The sequence below is a fragment of the Balaenoptera borealis genome (assembly GCF_965194805.1).
Source record: "Balaenoptera borealis genome assembly, chromosome: 17".
NCBI lineage: Eukaryota > Metazoa > Chordata > Mammalia > Artiodactyla > Balaenopteridae > Balaenoptera > Balaenoptera borealis.
The window spans coordinates 79171591-79185640 of NC_138876.1; positions in this window are offsets into that span (position 1 = coordinate 79171591).

Sequence of the window (14050 nt, forward strand, 5' to 3'; positions counted from 1 at the left end):
ATGTGGTGGAAACAGCAGGAGAACTAGAATTAGAAGTGGAGCCTGAAGATGCCACAGAATTGCTGTAATCTCGTGAGAAAGCTTGAACACATGAGGATCATCTTATGGATGAACAAAGAAAGTGGTTTCTTGAGGTGGAATCTACTCCTGGTGAAGGTACTGTGAAGATCATTGAAATGACAGCAAAGGGTTTAGAATATGACATAAACTTAGTCGATAAAGCGGCAGCAGGGTTTGAGAGGACTGACTCTCATTTTGAAAGTACTCTCTCAAACTGCGTTGCAAGCTGCTGAGAAGTCTTTCCTGAAAGGGGGAGTCAACTGGTGGGGCAAAGTTCATTATTGTCTTATTTTAAGAAATTGCCATGGCCACCCCAACTTCAGCACACACCACCCTGATCAGCCAGCAGCCATCAGCATCGAGGCAAGACCCTCCACCAGCACAAAGCTTAGGATTCACTGAAGGCTCAGATGATGGTTCCCGTCCTTGTGGCAATAAAGTATTTTTTAATTAAGGTGTGTATGTTGTTTTTTAGACATAATGCCATTGCACACTTAACAGAGCACAGTATAATGTAAACATAACTTTTATATGCATTGGGAAACCAAGAAATTCATGTGACTCGATTTATTTTGCTATTTGCTTTCTTGTGGCGGTCTGGAACCGAACCCACAATTTCGCCGAGGTGTGCCTCTACATGTACAGCATTCCCTGTCACTTTTCCCTGAAGGAAGCTCACAGGGCAAAACCTAGGAAAATGGAATACAGAAGTTTTGTTTTTCTTTAGAGACTAGAGGAACACTGGACATGGTACGTGCAGAGTAAGTGTGGAGAGAGCCTTTGTGTGTATCCTTGTCTGTATCCCTTCCTTCCGTTTGGCTTCCTGTATCTTTGATGTGAATGTCCCAGCCGCTGTTGGAAACCGTTTGGTGCTAATTAGAAGCTTTACTCCTGAAATAATTATAAACCTCTTGGTAGAATTGACATCATCCCAGGATCAGACGGGGCAGTCTGACATTTTCAGAAGGGACTGTGTTTTATTTAGACTATTTTAGAAAACAGAGAACACATTCCAGATTTAATCAAGTTAGTTCATGGAATTAGACATTTATTGTAAGTGGAAGTTGATTGGTAAGTGTGGCAAGTATGAATTGGTTCCACAAGGCTGGGATGAACGGAAATGAATATTTTTTTTACTTTTTCTAAGTCACATAAATTGGCCAGACCCCCACTTGCCAGAGTTGGTGGGAAATTCACAACTAGCCATGGTTGAGCTTGTCTTTCTTCCTCAGGGTTCTAAGAACCTGGGAGAAAAATCCCAAGAACACAAGTTCTAATGTTCACGAACATCTCAGCTTCATCACACTAGTGTCCTGTTGGCCAAAGTAGTCACGTGGCGGAGCCCAGAGTCAAATGAGTAGGGGGACTGCATACAGCCGTGGACGCTGAGAGGCGGGTTCCTTGGGGGTCATGCTGCAATCACTCAGCACAGGCTGACGTAGCTCATCCACTTAACACGAGGTCACTGCAGGTTAAGTTTCTCCGTCGTGTGTTTTTATAGCATTTGGTGCTTATTGTCTCTGTGTTTGATCAGACTGTGGGTGCTGTGGGTAGAAACCACGTGGGTTTTGTTCAAGGCCTGGAACATTACACGAGGAGGTCCCCTGCCCCAGTAGAATGTGACCGGGTGGACTATTATGGGACACAAACATGTCCAATTAGGCTGCCCCGTAAGCAAGTGTTTCTTGCAAGAGCAAACCCTGGGCTGGCTGCCCCTGGCACAGAGCACTTGGGAAGAAGTTTGGGACAATAGATCTTCAGCATCAATCGAGGGGCCCAGATCAGGTTATAGGAGCGTGAGCCCTGGGGCAGGTCAGGTGCCATAGCGCCTTTCCAATTCCAGAGCATCCCCTTGTCAAGTAGTTTTGGGATGCTCACTGGGTTCCCCAGTAGGCCCCCAACTGAAAAGAGGGATTTCCCTTTTTGTCAAGTATTATGTGCTCCCATCTCCCCCAAGTCAGTGTCCTATGGATTGGTTGATGCAACCAACTCTCCAATATTTTTGACCAATGGTGGGTGCATGGGAAGAAGCAAAGTGGAGTAGACTGAATGTATTTAGAGTCAGACAACCCTGGGTGTGAACTCGGGTTCTGCTGTTTCTTATCTGCCTGGTGTTGGCCAGGTTGCTGAACCTCTGTGGGTCTGGGGTTCACCATGTACACAAAGTTTTTAACAGTAGCTTCCCTTTAGGGTTTTAATGAAAATTAAGCGAAATAACATAAATAGGACTACCTTCTTCCCTCCCCCCACCTGCCTTCCCTTTCCCCTCAGCTTGTCACCCATTGACTGGTATTAAGGATTCTTAGGAAAACAGACTCAGGCCTTGATAAGACATACCATGGTATTAAAGTGTGGAGATTGAGCACGAAGCATGTTGGCGACACTGGATAAAAAACAGTTTTAATCTTAGGGGAAAAAAAAGAATTTAAAAAATAGCTTATTTTTAGAATCTTAGTCAAGTCCCCAAGCCAAGAGCAGAGATCTCTGTTAACAAATTAATAAATTAAAAGTGCAAAAATACTAAACACAAAATGAGGATAACGTGTCTTAAAAGCTTATATTTGCTGACTAGGGATGCTTAAACTCCCCTACGTAAGTATTCTGTGCCTTTCTTATAAATGGTTGGAAAGTAAGATAAAATTGGAAGGAGAGCCAAGAACCACTCATGTGAAAGAAAAGACTGTTATTTTGGTATGGACAATAACAAAATGATAATTTTTAGATTCTATTTGAGTCTTTATTGAAGAATAAGTTGGGAAGATTTTATGCTCAATCACCTTTTGAAGCTGATGGTTGGGTAATGCATGGGATGTTCAAGACCCAAATGGCACAGTAGACATGCATTAGTATGATTGGTTGAAATTCAGAGTCATTTTGGAGAAATCATTTCTATAAATGCTTTGTCAGGTTCCCCAAGAGCTCTATAGTCAGGGAAACCCTGTATCTTGCATTTATTCCACTATATTGCTGCTCACGTAGCTTTAAGAACTGTAGCTTTAAGAACTCTACCTATTATAGAGTTAGTTTCTTCTTCACATTTAGACTTACATTTCCATGAACTACTTTTGATAGTACATGTTTTTCTCATCACTGATATTTTTTTTCAAATTGGAGTGGTTCCTAATTAAACAATCACTAAACTATATATGAGATTATGCTGTGAAATAACTGAAACTCAAAATGAAAGAAGAATATCTAATCGAAAATATTTTAGAAAATTTTTGGAAGGAAGAACTTAATGATGTGCCTGGAGCCGATATCTTTGTTTTTTATGCATCCGTATCATTGGTTTCCTATTAGACAACTTCCCCATTTGGTACGGTACTTAGTATTTTTTAATATAACGTATTCTTAATGAATTCCATACAGATTGGTCAATTAAAAATTATTTTTCTTTAAAAATTAATTCTTTCACCTGCATTGTGATTTATGCCCGCACATTTTACTTACTGTCATATTCCAGTTTGCAGATTGCTATGGGTGGAACATTCAGGTCCCTTACAAATTTATGTGTTGAAACTTTTAACCCCCAGTGTGATGGTATTGGGAAGTGGAGCCTTCGGGAAGTGATTTAGGTTAGATGAGGTCATGAGGGTGGGGCCCCATGGTGGGATTCGTGTCCTTGTAAGGAGAGGAAGAGACTAGCTTTCTCTGCCCGCCCACCCCCCAACCCCCGCTTGGAGGACGCAATGAGAAGTGGTTTCTGCAAACCAGAAGAGGGCTCTCGCGAGGAATCGAATCAATCCGCGTGGATCTTGGACTTCCCAGCCTCCAAAACTGAGAAATAAATGTCTGTTGAGTAAGCCACGCAGTCTATGATATTTTGTTATAGCAGCCGGAGCTGATTAAGATGCAGGATTTCTCTCCTTTTAAAGGAAAGCTGGATTTGCTCAGCTCTGTGTTAACCCTTCCTGATACATGGAGTGCAGCTGAAAAACAGGGAAAATGTTAGTTGATGAAGCTGTCCAGACAGGCGGGAAGGGGAACAGAGGGATAATACAAACCAATGACCATTTGAGAAGGATGATGATGATGATGTGGGTGGTGTGAACTTCTCTGGTAAAAACCTGTACAATGATCCAGAAATGGCATATCAAAAACCACCATATTTTTTTCTTCAAATTAATGAGTCATCCAGTTGTTTTGGTGGTATAGTCATGATCATTTCAGTATCTTTCTATGACTGATGGAATCATTAATTAATGTCATAATTTTACAAGTAAATTTTTAAAAGTTATTATATTTGATACACTAAAGAACTTCCAAATGAGAACATCTGTTGTTTTCCTGTTATTCACAAATATTGTTAATCTTAAAAATAGAGCTATCAAATTTGTTGGAGATGGTTTATTAATTCTGTGAACTCATGGCATTAGTTTCCTATTATTTCAGTATCAATCCTCAGGCCCCAGGGAATTAAATCAAGGAAGTGGAGAGCTCCCCCCTCCTTCTACATGTCCCAATGGCCCTATTTTCTCATTATTACTACGGGACCAGTAAGACTCAGGGTCAGCAATATTGAAATCCTTTAGAAATTTGAAGGGGATATATTGACTTCAACAGTCTGGAAATCCATCTTAAAAATGGAAATAAGCCATGAAGGACAATTATGAAATAGTAAGGCTATTCCCTTGGATGGGGAACTGGGAAAAATCTCCCTTGGCTCACTTCAGAATCTGCCACTTAATGTTGTAAGTTTGTGTTGATAACTAACTTCAGCCCAATATTTTCCTTTTTTTGATTCAAGCAGTTATCCCTGAAGGGATGAACTATGGGGGAGGAAGTTCTTTCCAATCGCAAAGATGAAATTTTAGTAGAATCTATAGTTTGTGCAAGAGTAATGTCAACTACAAATAGGGTATACCCTCAGGACTTGAGAGTGAAATGAAAATGGGAAAACCACCTTCAGACGTAACTTGTTACTGATGAGACTAGGAAGAAAGCCTTTTAAATCACATGAAAAAATTCTCATGGAAGTAATATGAATATAATTTAATAAACTTGGTCTAATTAATGATGACATTTATTACTGTCAAGACAGGAAGATGATATTCTGCATGGAGACTGGAAAGAAATAAGGAAGAGTCAGACTTTTTCAGTATCTTTCATGTACAGTACAGTTTCAGGGTGACTTAGGAAGAAATATTTTCCCTAGGAGCAGAGAATAAAAATTTATCATGAAACGTATATTTTGCGTTTCATTGCCATAGTAAATGCATCATTTTGGCCTTTTGGTTTACAAATATGAATCTTGGTGCATTAATCAGAATCCTCTTGTGAGCAAGTAGTAGAAATCAGCTCAGACTAGATTAGGCAGAAATAGTTATGGGCTCACTGGGGAGGCTTCCTGCACCCGTGACCCAGGGAACACAGGGTCCCACACTCAGAAAGGCCCTGCGCAGGCGGGTGTTAAAGCTCTGCCGTCGCCATTTTGACTTCCTTAATAAGTTTACCTTTGAATTTGTGTTCTGTACATGAAATCTGATGGAACAACGGAGCACGCATCAGGGCTTGCAGCCTCGGCTCACGGGCCCCCTGGCTGCTCATGATGTGTTCTGTACCGTCCACATCCCCAGCCCCTGGTGCCTAGGCCAGATTTAGCAAAAACAAAGAAACAAAATCAGAAAAACAAGATGTTCAGTTATACTTGAACTTCAGAGAAACGGTAAATCATTTTAAAGTATAAGTACGTCCCCAACATTGCCTGAGATATACTGCGAAATGATCTGAAATTCAAGTTGCCCTGGGCGTCCAGAATTCTAGCTGGCATCCCCTCCCTTCCCGGCTTAGCCACCTGTGATGCCCTTGGCCGCGGGCGGGTCGCATGGGGAACCGGGAGGAAGCCGGTTGGGCGCACGTGGCCTTGGGGCGGGGCAGGCGAGGGCCGTGCGCCCGGGCTGGTGAACCCGCCGCCCACCTCTCCTTCGGGCGCCCCGCGCGTCCTGGCGCGGAAGATGCAATGCCCTGGGGGGTGGGTGCGGACACCCCAGTCCCCGGTGGGATGGGAGATGCCCGCTCAGGTTGCCCCCGGGGGAGCCGCGGATGGTCCGGGAGCCTGGATGGTCAGGGCCGGCCGCCGGCATCCCCGCGCCCCCGGGAGCGCTGCAAGAAAGAGCAAAATACAAACACCGAGACGGATCCAGAAGAAGACCGCGGAAGACAGGAAAACGCGTTTTATTTTAGTTAATGACGCGTCCTGGGCTCACTTAACCCGGAAGGGTTAAATGAGGTATTTTTGGAATTTACTGCGTGTGGAGACTCAGCGTTGACGGAATGTTCTACGTCACTTCTAAGAACTTTGAATTTCTTCCATGAGCACAGCTGCCAGGGGCTTCTGATTCGCAGCTTAACCTCCGGGGCCAAAGGAGAAGGTGCCAGTTTGGATAATGTTGGACGCAGCCTGATGGCCCCGCTTGGGTGCCCTGAGCATCCTTGGACCCGTCTGCGCAGAGCGAGGCCGCGAGTCCTGGGTTCACCTCGGTTATCGGGAGAGGTTTGAGGAAGGGGTCCAGCTAACCTAGTTACTGCAGGAGGTCGCTGTGAGACGATTTCATTCTACCCTGATTTGATTTTCCTATGTTTAGTTAGTAAGACTCTTTCCTAGGGCTCTTTCACTTCTGAATTAATTCATACAATCGGTTGTTTTTGAAAGTTAAGGCAGGGAGGGACCCCACCTGCTGTGACCTAACAAGATGCAAACGTCCTCTGCGACCCAGTCCAAAGGAACTTCACCGTCACGCCCTCTCTTCAAAAGAGAGCAAACGTAAACCTGCTTACATTTAGAGTTGCCCTGCAATTATGTTCTCGGGACTCTCCGATGTGCAAATTTAGCATTCATCCTCCCTCCTATTCTTACCTGTGTTTATCAGCAGATGTGTAGCAGGTGCCGAGAGCAAGTCTGGGGGCTGAAGCTTACCTGGGGGAGAAAGATCTGTAACCAGGAAACCTTATTAAAACTACCTAAAACTGTCTAGTAAGTCCACAGCAGGGGGGACAAACACAGAGTGCCTTGTCTCTTTTCTTTTTCCTTCCTTCCTTCCCTCCTTCCTTCCTTCCTTCCCTCCTTCCTTCCTTCCTTCCCCCCCTCCCACCGCCCCCCTTCTCTCTCTCGGGTCTTCTAGAGACTCTTGCACATTGAAAGGCTTTGGGGTTTCCCTGCCTCACGGTATCACAGAGCTGCCTGCAGTTTCCTGAACCTGCTGGCCCTTATGCCTCAGTGCCTTTGCATATGCTGTTATCTCTGGTTGTAATGAAGTAGGTCCATGAGAACTAGTTGAAAACAAACTGCTTGAAAGCTGTTTAATAGAAAAAAATAGAACAAAGCATTACGTATGATGGTAGGATTATATTAAACATATTGTGTTAGTTTGCTCCTATAACAAAGCACCACTATGTGGCTTAAACACATGAATTTATTGTCTCACAGTTCTGGAGGCTAGAAGTCCAAGATCAAGGTGTTGGCAGGTGTGGTTTCTTCTGAGGCTGCTCTCCTTGGCCGGCGGATGGCCACCTTCTCGCTGTGTCTTCACGTGGTCCTTCTCCTGTGTGCGTGCATCCCTGGTGTCTCTTTGTGTGCAAATTTCCTCTTCTTATACTGGATTCACGTCCATCCTAACGACCTCATTTTAACTTAATCCCCTCTTTAAAGGCTCTGTCTCCAAATACAGCCACATTCGGAGGGACTAGCGGTTAGAGCTTCAACATATGAATTTGAGGGGACCCGACTCAGCCGATAACACATATCAACAAAAGAGAGCCGGCAGCGGGGGCTTGAAGATGAAGGAAAAACGGAAAGAGACAAGGTTGAACCAGACATTGAGGAGTTCATGTCTTTCTTGTCTTCTCCCTATCACCCAGCCCCGTCCCCACCTTCAGCTTGTTTGGACCACCCTCACCCCACCAAGTGGTATGGTGCCTGGAGAAACTCAGGCATAAAAGTTACTGAGAAGCACAGAATTCTCAGTCGAGTTTCGGCATTAACAGGCCAGGTTTGGCTACGCTCAAGATGAGGAAGTTTGGTAAGACTGGGAGGAAGCCAGCAGGTGCTTTATTCTGCTAGAGATCAGGTGTCCTCACAGAGACGTTGTACTAATATCTTGGGACTCCTCCCATGAAATGCTGTGAAACTCCCCTCTGCGTATTTTGTCATTAGAAATCATCACACACACAGTGGCCGCAGCAAACCTCAGCATCTCGCTAGGTTTCCAGCCCCTGCTCCTGCTCCGCCGCCTAACTGACACTTCCTCCGACTTTGCTTTGCATGGAGAATGGCAAGAATGAGCATTCATCTTCTCTAAGTCCAATTTGAATATATTTTCCAAAATATCCTTGAATATCTGTCTCTGTTGAAAATAATCATGAGCGTCATCTTATACATAGAGTAAAAGAACTGCTCTTTGCCACGTGTGGCTGCGTTACATTGACTAGATACCGAAACACGTAGGTTCTGGGAATGGAAAGGTGTAGGGAAAAAAACATGTATGTGGATCAACAAATCCAAAACACAGAACCGGTGCCTGTTACGACATTTCCAGGGCGTTCTTTTACCTGCTTAAAAAAAAAAAAAAAAAATCAATTGCTGCTCTTGGCAAAGACTTCATTACTTCCTAATTGCCCTAAATCTCTTTTCTTGTTAAAGACAAGGTTAACAACTGAATTCATTATCTCAGAAATTAACAAAGACTTTAGTTTTTCAGCAACTGCCCATCACTGCAGTGCTCCCAAGGAAGTATTCATCTAAAGGAATCTGTAAAAATGTTATGTATTTAATAAGTTCATTTAAAAGAGAATCAATTTTCAGATTTGGGGATGGAAGGCTGTTACAGACTGCTATGGACTGAATTATGTCTCCCTCAAAATTCATACAGTGAAGGCTTAATCCCTAGTGTGATGGTATTTGGAGATGGGGTAGCTCATGAGTATGGGGTCCTCAAGATGGGATTAGAGCCCTTGTAAGAAGAGACCGGAGAGGCTGATTTCTTTCTCTCTCTGACTGAGGAAAGGCCAGGTGGGCACCCAGGGAGAGGGTAGCCATGGAGGTGCAGGAAGTGGCTTCTCACCAGGAATCCAAACTGCTGGCACCTTGGACTTACGGCTTCCAGAACTGTCGAGGAATAAAGGTCTGTTGTTCAAGCCACCCAGTCTGTGGGATTCTGTTACAGCAGGCTGAGCTGACAAAGATGCAAATATTCATCCATGACGAGCAAGTTTGAGGCTGCTCTCAGCCTCAAAGAGTCCAGTGCGTGTGAAAACCAGACTCTATTCCTTATTCGCTGAGACCTGAATGCTCGTCAGTCTGTCTGTGCTCTCATGATCTCTTTAGCATCCCCAAAACAGGATTAAAATAAAAACGTGAATCAGCAACTGGGTGTTGACATTTCCCTGTGTCCTACGTGTCTGGCCCTCTGTGAGGCGCTGGGCGTGCTGCAGTCGCCAAGACAAATATGGTACCTGACATTGCTGTGCTTAAACACTTTTGGGGAGGTAACAAAAAAATATACAATTCTGAGGCCAAATGTTCTGGAGGCAGGAAAAGATGCACTGAGAGCTCTAGCAGCCCTGGACCGAGTGTGCAGAGAAGCTGAGCTTAAAGGTGTTGGGGAGCAGGAAAGGTTAAAGGGGCAGGAAGAGTTCCAGGCAGAGAGTGGTTTGGGAAAGTGAAAGAACTTCCTTGAGGCTAGAACACAACCAGGAAAGAGAGTCACAAGGGGTGAACCAGACAGAGTTACCCACATCTAGACTATGCAGGGCCTTCTAAGCCATAGGCGTTTGAAGGTTATTATTATTATTATTATTTTAATAAGTGTGATAGATTCTGACTCTTTTTATTTATTTATTTATTTTTGACTGTGTTGGGTCTTCGTTTCTGTGCGAGGGCTTTCTCCAGTTGCGGCGAGCGGGGGCCACTCTTCATCGCGGTGCGCGGGCCTCTCACCATCGCGGCCTCTCTCGTTGCGGAGCACAGGCTCCAGACGCGCAGGCTCAGTAGTTGTGGCTCACGGGCTCAGCTGCTCCGCGGCACGTGGGATCTTCCCAGACCAGGGCTCGAACCCGTGTCCCCTGCATTGGCAGGCAGATTCCTAACCACTGCGCCACCAGGGAAGCCCGTTTGAAGGTTATTTTAAGGGCACCGATGAACTATTGAAGTGTAATGGCAACAGCTTGATCCAATTTGCATTTTAGAAAGACTGTTCTGGTTTCTATGTGGATTGGATTAGAACAAGAAAGGAGGCGGTGATACCCAAGAATCACCACAGTGAAGTGTGGGAAGAGGAGGAAGAGACGTAAGAGAGAGGAAGGGACCACACAGAAAGGTGGAGAAGACTTGGTGGGAGTCACACCTGTGAGTCTTAAGAAGGAAACGCCCAGCAGTGTCAAATGCAGCTGCGAAAAGTCAAGTAGTAGGAAGAGCAAAAAGACCACGGAACTTGGAAATGGCTACTTATTTATATTTCCCAGAGTTAATCGAGTAGCAGTAACATCTATTATTTATTGCTGTCCACTGGGCCAGCTGCTTTCTATGTGGTATCTCTACCTTTATCATAACCACCATCCTTTAGATGCGAAAAGTTAGGGGCCAAGAATTTAATGAATGTATCTACAGTAATGTTCGTTTGTTCATTCAATCAAAGCCAAAATATGATGTGGTCCTTACTCTGAAGGAATTGACACCTTTTCTACTTTCAAATGAATCATGTTAAATTTGTAAATTCTTCACTCAAGAACAGAACACAAGACAAGGAGGAGATGGGATGAAGAGTCAGGGAGAGAGAGGGAAGGAGGGGCAAACATCTAGGTTTGGCGTTTTGGCGTGGGTGATTACAGCACCATGGTAGACAGAATGAAATCGATCTCAGCAAAGATAGGAAAGACATGGGAGAATAAATAGCAGGGTAGCCTATAAGTGAAGTTAAAAGTCATGGAACTAAAAAACACAGGTGGGACTTAAGCCCTGGGACATGGAGGAATGTCTCTTTCAGACAGTGGTTAGGATGGTTGTAAATACAGTAGATATTGATTTTCAGGAGAGGCAGAGTTTAAGTTTATTATTTTGTCTGTGAGATAGAAAGGCAGCAAGGGCCTCAGTTATGTGAAGGATCCGGGTGGGCCAGGCTTGGTCATACATGGAGAAAAGATAAGGGAATTGCCTGGAAATGAGTAGGAGGGTTTTAAAGACAGCACTGGCTCAATTAAACTGTTCGGACAACTGTTGGCTTTTGTTTCTCTTAAACTCCACTGAGATGCTGTGTCATGGAGTAGGTGCTGTGATACTTTTGGCCTATTGAGTAACCACAAGTGGTTTCTTTGCAAGACCCCTTCAGCCGTCCTGGGTTCCTGCACGCGTGTTCAAGGTGGCCGTTTCTCGTTGCCTCTCTTTTTTCGTATGGACTTTGACTGAAAAACACAGCCTTTTCCTAAAGTCTCTCCAAACCCAATCGCTTTTTATAAACCAGCTCCAGGTACAAATTTTTCAGAGGAACTTTCAATCACTGCCCTCCATGGTTACATCTTTTTCAAAAATCTGTCAAATAAATTCAATTCACACCTAGCATAGCTGCCAATTTCATACTCACTGATCAACTGGTGTGTCAGACGAGACTGTCGTCAGGTAGCTGCATGTTCACCTATGGCCAGTTCTCTTCCCTGCAATGTCCTTTGCTCCTTAGACCAGCCTTTGCTTCGTGTTCTGTTGCACTCCCGCACTTTCGTTTATCGTTTGCCAAGACTTTTGTTTCTTTGTTCTTTACTTTCAAAATGAAGTTTTAACAATTAATATTGTTTAAAAAAAATTTTTTTTAAACTTAAAAAAATTTAAGTATAGTTGATTTACAATGTCGTGTTAGTTTCAGGTGTACCGCAAAGTGATTCGGTTTTATATATATATATATATATATATACTTTTTCAGATTCTTTTCCCTTATAGGTTATTACAAAATATTGAGTATAGTTCCCTGTGCTATACAGGAGGTTCTTGTTGGTTATCTATTTTATATGTAGTCGTGTGTGTCTGTTAATCCCAAACTCCTACCTTATCCCTCCTCCACCTTTCCCAATATTGTTATTTAATACAATAAAGATGCTTTTAGAGTATTTATTATTTTTAGTTGTTACAGGGTGTCTCACTGTAAGAATGTACCATAGTTTATTTGATTTCTTATTCCTTGTTTTTCAGTTATTTCCAGTTTCTCCTCTTATGAACATCATTGTGTATACATTGTAGGATGTTTGTCCAATCTAGTAGGTTCAAGATTTTTTTCAGTTGATTTTTGGACATTTGTATTTCTCCTTTAAGGGAAGTAATGGAAATCTATCTATCATCTATTTATCTATATCACTGTAGCTTACTTTCTTATTGATTATAATCTCTCTCTCTCTCATTTGGAATAAAACTTAGAAAATATTTCCCACCTCAGGTGATATTAATATACGAGTTTCATAGTTGTGTTTTTCTACAATTATATCTTTCATCTATACAATCTGATTTTTGTGTAGGAGGTGTCCCTAGTGGTGAGCTGGTTATCCTAAGACCATCTATTGAAGAGGCCATCCTTTTTCTACTGATTTTAAATGATCACATATTAAATTCACTTCTATTATATGTACAGATTCTGTTTCTGGACTTTTAAATGTATTCTTGTGCTGGTAGTAAACTCTTATGGTTATTGTAACTTATAATAGGTTGGGAGGGCAAACCTCCATCAATACACATTTAAAAACAAACTATTTGGTTATTCTAGTGTTTTTATTCCTCCATAAACTTTATAATCATTTAGTCAAGTTTTATAAAATATCTTTGGGGCTTTGTTTGGAGTTGTATTGTGTTTCTAGATTAATTAGAGACAAATTGCATTCCTTACCAAATTAAGTTTTCTAACTCAGGAGTATGGTGTGTTTTTCCTTTTAAAAAATCTCCCCTTAAATATAAATTTCATTGGTTTTCAGATTATAATAGCAACACTCATTCATTGTAGAGAATATGAAAAAAACAGAAAAATGGCCAGTTCTTTGTCTCCTTGATTTTGGACCACAGGTAGAGAGAGTTGAATTAATCATCCGATGGCTGAACTAATTGTACATCACTAGTCCATGGAATGCTCCTTAAAAGCAGAAAGTAGCAAACAACCCCAAATGTCAGTCACCCAACCCAGTAGAAGTTCATGTTTTGCTCGTGTCCATTTTGGTTCGGCCAGGGTGGGGTGGGGACTCTGCTCCATCCACTCATTCAGGGATCCAGGCTCCTTCCATGGTGTGACTCCCCACCTGCACCCCTGCAGGCTGAATTAGATACTCCCATAAGAGCCTGGGCAGGACTCTACTTTTGCTTTTACTAACAAATAATATAATAATTAGTGTTTCTGGACTCACTTCCCCACTAGACTGTATTCTTTAAGAAGAAAATATGTTTTATTCATATTTATAACCCCAATACCATGCATGTCAAGTGGTTGTGATTTTCAAAAATAGTTGTTAAAATCGCAATGTAAAAAATACAAATGCTTACAAAAAGACTGGAAACAGGTACTTCAAAATGGTGGGGTTCAAGTATTTACATTTAGCATGTGTTACGACTATAGTCAGGAATAAAGAAAACTCTAATAAATTACTCTAAAAAAGAAACAAGCGATACCTCATTGTAGTTTTGATTCGCATTTCTCTAATAATTAGTGAAGTCAAGAAAAATGGTACAGATGAACTTATTTGCAAAGCAGAAATAGAGTCACAGATGTAGAGAACAAACTTACGGTTACCAAGGGGGGAAGGGAGGTAGGGATAAACTGGGAGATTGGGATCGACATATACACACTACTGTATATAAAATAGATAACTAATGAGAACCTACTGTATAGCACAGGGAACTCAATGCTCTGTGGTGACCTAAATGGGAAGGAAATCTAAAAAAGAGTGGCTATATGTATATGTATAACTGACTCACTTTGCTGTACAGCAGAAACTAACTCAACATTATAAAGCAACTATACTCTAATAAAAA